The sequence below is a fragment of the Lactuca serriola genome, chromosome 8, assembly GCF_051521515.1.
Source record: "Lactuca serriola cultivar US96UC23 chromosome 8, Lser_US96UC23_V15, whole genome shotgun sequence".
NCBI lineage: Eukaryota > Viridiplantae > Streptophyta > Magnoliopsida > Asterales > Asteraceae > Lactuca > Lactuca serriola.
This window is the reverse complement of record NC_136415.1, coordinates 308,174,545-308,182,607: the sequence shown is the minus strand read 5'-3', so window position 1 is coordinate 308,182,607 and position 8,063 is coordinate 308,174,545.

Here is an 8,063-nt window from a genome sequence, read left to right as displayed (position 1 = left end):
TAGAGATTACAGGACACAAAATTTCTAGTTGTGACACAAAATCACCGATCAACTGCGACTACCGAATAACCAGCAATTCCACACACAGACCCCAAATCACTAAAGTCGCTCCTACTCCTTTAGCTGCCACATGGCTGTTTTCCTGAAGAACAATCGGGGACCTCCCTGGTCCCAACTTGTCTACCAACAGTCTGGAATACCGCACACCCACCCGATTGCTGAGCCAAAAGCACACTCAGTAGTTCCCTGCGACCTCTGAAGAATACTTCATCTAACCAAAACTGCCCTATCTCCTTCAATCCATTTGATCTATCCGATCGAGATAGGCTGACAACCTATCGCCACTGAATCCGACGCAAAAAGGTGAATACTATCAGAATAGTTGTAGTCTTACATCATACCCGACCTCCTTCGACCCACCGTTTGCTGATTCCGACATGCCGTGAATCTATTACGGATAGAGCCACCTGAGACACATCATAATGGCTTAAACTACCATCAAACCAACCCATTCACCACTCTGGAATTCTGCCCTCCATGCTCTTGGCATACAGATTACCCACATCCCAACTCACTGAAACAAAATCCCGCACGAATTCCGATTCGGGTTCCTGTCCAAATCCAAATTGTTACTCTGGTCCTATCCAAAGATCCTCAAATCAGCATTTGCATAATGTACCATGACTTCCCGTTATCCTTTACTTGACTGATTAATAAATACCCTTAGCTGATTCCCTGAGACTTTTAGTCTCGCACCCGGTCCAACCATCAGGTTCTTATGAGAACCAATAATAGGGCTACCCAGCCGTAGCCCAACAGAAACATGCACTACTTGACCACAAAATCCTGTATCACAAGGTCCAACCCTTAGCTCAACAGTCTCTACCGGGTCCATTTTAAGTTCCCATAACCATCCGGGCTCGCCCCCGAATAACTGATCAGTTAATCACCTCTGGTCCTGATCATAACTAAATTGTGGCTCCCCCACAACCTTGTGGATTAGCCTACCCTATTCCAAATCACCTTAAAGAATCTGGAACACTACGGCACCCCTGCAGTCTTACAACACTCTCTACTGCTAGTGAATGCTACGACTCCCCTGCAGTCTTACACACTATACCCTAACTGACCATTAGTGAATGCTACTGCTGCCCCGTAGTCTTACACCACTTTCACCCTTGCTTCTGTCCTGGATACTTGGAAGGTTCTCCCCCACTTAGATTCAACTAATTCTGCTCAGCACGCGAGAATTGAACGATTCTCAATCCTCATTACGTTCCAATGTTCACCTTGTTGACGACCGGTTCTTACCAAAGCTACAACACCATGAATAACCCTGCCCAAACAGCACACTACCTGAAATCCAGCTAACACTTCTTCTATCCCAACTACATCAATGACTTCAAACGCTTAAAGGGGACCTCACGCATAGATCTCGGAGTCCAGCGAACGAATAGTCTAACCAAAAACTCAGAGACAACTCTCTCTTCCTCTGGCAATCCCAATGGCTCTTCCAAACATAAATACCAAGGCTACTGAAAACTAGTCATAACTCCCTTGTTCAAGCCCCTGGACCAACCCCAAAAATGACTGGAGCAGGTGCACTCACTGTTCCTCCCTGACCGTCAGACAATCGACCTCCTTGTCGTCCACCTGAACACAACAAAAATATAATGGGATTACTCCCTATAGGCAATCCCTGAAGACGTGGTCAAACATGCTACACCCCAGATCACTTAACAGGTTCTGACAACGACTCGAAGCAATCACGATACAAGTGGAATCTGCTCCACAAGATACATCCGCCTGAAGATCTCTCAAAGATTCCTCGATGTGCTGAATGGCATTTGATAAACCTTGCTAACCCAGACAATAGCAGAAAACCAACCCGAGATCCAACTTATCACAATTCCCAAGTGATACAATTACCCAATATCCACCGGAAATGGCCGAAGATAGCATATTCGCAAACATCTGAAGGAATCCTAACCAGCTCCTCCTGTGATACCTCGACTACCCCGATAACATGATGAAACACCTCATTCTGATCCCAATAACAATCCAAACCCTTGGAATGAAACTTCATCGCGCAATTTCTGCAAGCATTGCACTGGATCCGACCCTGTTGGCCTCTCAAAAGCTGATCTGGACTCTCGGGTCTCCGTCCGAGACCCTCCAATAAATTCACCTGACATATACCTCTCTTATTGAGGTACTCCTAATCAATCTTCCATCCTCGGTTCTGAGATCCATATCATTCAGGGTCTCGTACCCTGACACACTCGCCAGCTCAATTGCCAATGGCTGAAGTACAGTAGCTGGAGCAATCTCTGCTCTAATCTGACTATAAACTATTCCCAAGACATAGTTTCAAATCCAAAAGTGCAATAAATTGCACAATCAACCCTTGCCACTAGATACAAGAGATCCAAGGCGAACTTGAAATCCTAGCAGTCCTTCCACTAACTGGCTCACCACCGGAGCTAGGACCAAACCCTGGTCTTTCCCCTTGCATGCCCGTCCGCATTTTGCACCGCAACTATCCCCTCGGTCCAATCATAACCAACAATTCTCCTTTATAGGCTTCTTAGATTCTCCAAAATTTTCCCCGATTCGAGTATGGATCCTGTGCTTTCAGTAGTACGAGCCGAATACTACCTTCCACACCTATCCATACTTTCCTCTGGAATCATCCCAAATCCTCTAAGTCACCTACTCCCATGATGCACTAAATGTCTGCTAAACAACAATACAACATCCACCGAAGGACCTCCTAGGCTCCCCCTAGGTTCCTAACCTACCCAGTCCTCAGCTGCTGAAAGATTCCCAATATTGTCAACCAGCTGCCTTATAAATATAGCCACATGCAACAGAGATCAGGTAATCCTTCGAGTAACAGAACTAATCCTAGAATGGTTAGACTCAAACGAGAGCTGCGCAATAGATCCAAATCCATTACTCTGAGATTATCCGGCGTGTGCCACATGTGACCTAACATATTCACTTAGTAGCTAGCTCATATTGCTATAAGATCCTAACCGTATACAATTTTAAAAGCATACACATAGCAGTTACTAGTACCAATAATCAGTCTCATTCTAGCATTGCATCCAATTATTCCCAAGGCTACAAGCACCACATATCAGACCAATCTATTGCTGACTACTGAACACTAGCATGCAATTCTACTAGCTCATACAACATATACATGCATCTCCCCTAGCCCTAATTAGCATGCGACTCACAAATTCATAAACCAAGTCATAACAGACAACATATGTGGGTATTCTGGGGAAAATTACTTGAGCTCGGTTGATTGCATGCACCACATCCTTTCTTTTCTTAGAAAACTTTTCCTTGAAAACATTTTTCCTTTAAAAACTTGACAGATCCTCAGTTCGAGTTCAGACACACCCGAAAATATGTTTGAATCCCTCAAACCAAGGCTCTGATACTAACTTGTAACGGCCCAAAAATCAAAGGTAAAATTCTCATTTTTAATATAGCTAAAACATTGATACCACTTATTTCAAACATTTCAAATCATCGTTAAGTAAAACATTTATCAGAGTTCATCCCAAAATCATTCATTACAGAAACCATAGGTGTGTGCACTACGATCAACCCGAGCTATTCTTTACCAAAACAATGATACCTGGAACCAAAACTATAAACCGTAAGCACAAAGCTTAGTGAGTCCTCCAGAGCATACTCCTCATACATAATCCACATAACACATATCATATTAGCTATAAAAGCTATCTCTACCATATAAGCCACGCATAATAACATATAAGGATGCTGTAGGCTCGTCCCCAGGGTCTTACTCTAGGATACCATGGGCTCCCCACATGGTCTTACACCTAAGTGCCATGGGCTCTCCCGTTGTCTTTAATAGGAAAGCCATGGGCTCTCCACATGGTCTTACATCCAGATGCCATGGGCTCTCCCTTGGTCTTCCATGCAAGTAACACAGATTCAACTAGCATACCACATATCACAAAAACATCTAGCATACCACATAACATATAATGGCTACTATACTACATAACATAAAGTGGGCCGGCCTTGGTGCCTTAGACCCATTGGTATGGTGAGGAGACTCACCTCGAATTCAGAAGCTTCTTGAAAGAAATCTTTAGCTGCTGCCCTGACCACTTCCTGAGCTATCAATACCAATAAATATACCCAATTACCAATTGGGTCCCATACCATAATCCTTGATCCATGAATGGGGTAGAATGATCATCCTACCCCTAACCCAGTATGATCCAAAGCCAAGACCCAAACCCAAAATAAAAGCCCAACACTATAATGTCCATGAATCCATCAATGGCCCAATTTTGCAAATTGGGCCCAAACCTCTACATGGGTCTTGCCATGCGGCCCAAATCCTTCTTTTAAGCCCAATACACTTCATATTCTAATGGCCCAATAATAATCCAAACACTTAAGCCTAGAATGCTAAAAACCACTTGTGGCCCAATTTTCCAAATTAGGCCAAAGACCATAGCAGGCCTCCACAAATAAAATACCAACCCAAAATCTGATGGCCTAATAGCGCCTAAAGATGGCCCAAACCGAAGCCTATAAAACAAAATTCCATTCAGCTGAGTACGCGGGGCGTACTCAGCTTGTACGCTAAGCGTACTGGCTTAAGGGATTGTACGTTGTGTGTACTGGCTTGTACGCCCAGTGTACTCCTCATGTTGAGCAACTCTCAATCCTAACTCTTAATCCATTAAGCCAAGACATCCAAAACCTCAAAATTGTCACACCCCCAAACCAGAACGGCGGAAACGTTCGGGGGTGGATGACTTCATGTATAGTATCATAACAACGAGTATAATAGTGAAGAAAGCAAACATAACCATCATCAATATAATTGAAAGAGTTACATCATAGAGTAAGTTTACATGTTTCAAAATCAATTACATCATAATGACAAAATAAGTTTTGAATTTAACGCCTTAGCGTCCCGTCCTCGAAAGTAGTTGATTACCTGTTTAGTGATTTTCTGAGAATACAAGTTGTTTGAAAAAGTGTCAACACAAAGGTTGGTGAGTTCATAAGAGTTTTAATTGAGAAATAAGTTGTTTTTCTTGTAAAAGCGGTAAAGGGATTTCAGAAAATCCAATATTTTCCTTGAAAAGTGTGTTGTAAGTTTCTGTGTTATGAAATTGTGCATCCTAGAATTCCCAATAATTTCCTTCCATAATCTCCAAGTGTATATAATTTATATAAAATTAAAGTTAAATAAACCGTCGAATGTAATGGGTCTGCCCTAGTCCCACAACGAAACAAGGAACAGGAAATAAAGCGGACCCCTCAATTCTAAGTCGATCACGACTAAATTCTATATAACTCTAGCATATACCCTTAGTAATTATGGCTGAAAACTAACAATTCTAAATATAATGTAGTCTTAAAAACCAAAGACCGAGACTATGCCTATCATAGTCATCAAGTGGTGGTAGTGGACATAAACCATACATATCATAATTCACCAAATAGTGGTAGTGATAGTGAATATGAATTATGCATATTATAGTTTATCCAAAAGTGGTGGTGGAAGTGAACAAAAACTATATATATATATATATATATATATATATATATATATATATATATATATCATAATTCACAAAATAGTGGTAATGATAGTGAACATGAATTATGCATATTATAGTTTATCCAAATTGTTTGTAATGTAATGCGATCTAACTATACCTACTATAGTTAGCGTATTTCTTGGTAGTGTACACTTATTATAGTTTATTGTAATTACTAGTAGTAGTGGCAAACCTTGGTATATGATTCGTATCTTCGAGATAGGGTAAATAATATGTAATATCATTCACATGTATTCAATTAGTACTATCCTTGTCATGGTTTAACAAATGTTTGTATGTAACGGATGTAAACTTTGTTTATGACAATTTATTATTTCACCATACTTAATATAATAAAAACCCATTTGTTTTCTGATGTATGTCTACATACCAAGACAAAATGACACATAATGTAATAATATATAATCACATAATGATACACACCTTGCTCAACAAGTTACAAGGTGTGAATGGAAGTTGTAAGCTGTCAACTTGTTTTTAACATTTCTGTACTGTTTTAGAAAAATCCCAGAAAAATCATACGACGTCGAAAACTGTATCCGTAAACTCTGGGAGTTTAGAAAATGTGTCTATTTTGTTCATAAATTTTATTATAGTTTTTAGAAGTCTCTAACTTGTGTGAAAATGTTCATATTCACAGACTGGTCCGGATTCGTAGCTACAGTGATAGGCAGTTTTGTAAAAATCTCCAAAAATTGTAGAAAAATAGTATGAACATGTGCAAGTAGTCATTTTAAAGGTATAAACCTCAGCTATTCTCATCTAATATAGTTTTGAAAACTAAGATGTTTGATTTGACCAAAACAGTCCATGAATGGAGTTAAACTTTCCTGAGGAAAGCTGTTGGAAAAGTTTAGTTGTGTTCTTGGTGTTTTAACTTGTGTTCCCCCCCTTAAAACTTGAGAAAACATGAAAAGATAGGGGTATGAAATCACCTTATGTGATTTTAGTGGATGGATGTTTGAAGAAAGGAAATGATCAACTCAAGAACACTAAGAAGATGCCTTGATAAATCGAGAACCTAACATGAAGGTGACGATGTTTGTGTGAGATTTCTATGATTTTGAGTAGAAGGAAGTGCAATAACCATAAGAAGGGTGATGATACTTACCAAATGTATAAGGAAATCTTGAAAAATGTCTTGGAAATCTCGAAATTGAGAAAGAAAAGTGTTTGATCTTTTGCTGGAAATGAGGGAAAAAGAGTTATGTGAGGAGAGGGGGTGGGTTGTCCAGCTCTTAGGACGTGAGAATGGCAGGAGATTGATGGAAAAGTACAAGGAAGTGACTAGGTATGGTGGGGAGGGGTGTGGGCTGGTCATGGAGTGGGTGTGGGTGGTTGCTTGTGTCATAAACTAAAGAAAAGTCAACACTCCACCTCTAGTACTTCACCCACTCTTCTTGGATAAGATTTATCCCCAAAAACGTGATTAATTAATAAATATGGGGCCTTATATGTTAAAATAAAGTTTTGGGTGAAAATCCCGCGTTAAAATGATCAAAAACGGGCCTAAAACGAAGTCGTAGTCGAAAACCGGGTGATTTTGGGCTTCCTGCGAGACCTCTCGGTGCCTTGGCCGAGGTTCGGTGCTTGTTGTTGCTGGCCCGATGGCGAAATGGACCGAAAGCAGTTGGGGCGAAATGGAACGAAGGCTTCGGGTTCGGTTCGTGCGAGGTTCGGGTCTGAGAGGACCTTCGGGTTCGGTCCTTGCGAGGCTCGGTCCGAAAGGCAGGTTCGGTTCTTAGGGCTTCGGCTCAGCAGTTTGGTCCCTTCATGGACCTTCGGCCCTAAGAGAATTTGGCCCTTTAAGAGGGGTTTCGGGTCCTTAAGTCTATTTTACCCATTTTAAGCGGTTTTTGACCCTGTTAATGGTCGGGATGACCCGAATGATTACCAAAAGTTAAAGGAACTTTTGAGAGAGATTTGGGAGAGATTTTTAATAGAGAGAGATAAAGTGAAAGAGATTAGGAGAGGCTTCTTTTGTGACCATTTTGAGTGCTCGGCTTCACAACGCAAAGTCTGTAAGCCCCGTTAAGCCATGTTTAAGGGTCTTACTCACTCCCGATGAGTGTGCAATAGTGTTTTATCGCTTTGGTTCATTGTTTAGCACTATCAAGGCTAAGGAAATTTAACTACTCGAACTTTCCAAATGATGATTCCTCATTAAATAGTGAATTTTACAGTAATTACATAACGCATACCCTAGTATACAAGGGTTAACTGAGTTGACCGGTTTGACTTGTTGACTTTGCTTGACTTTGACTTGACCAGAATTTGACGGTTGTCACATCATCCCCCCGTTAGAAGAAATTTCGTCCTGAAATTTGCATTTTGACTGGGACTTCAAGAGTTCGGGAAGAGATGTGGGTACTTATCGGAGTACAAGAAATTGATAGGGTGAGGACCAATCCACCTTATGTTAAACGTCGA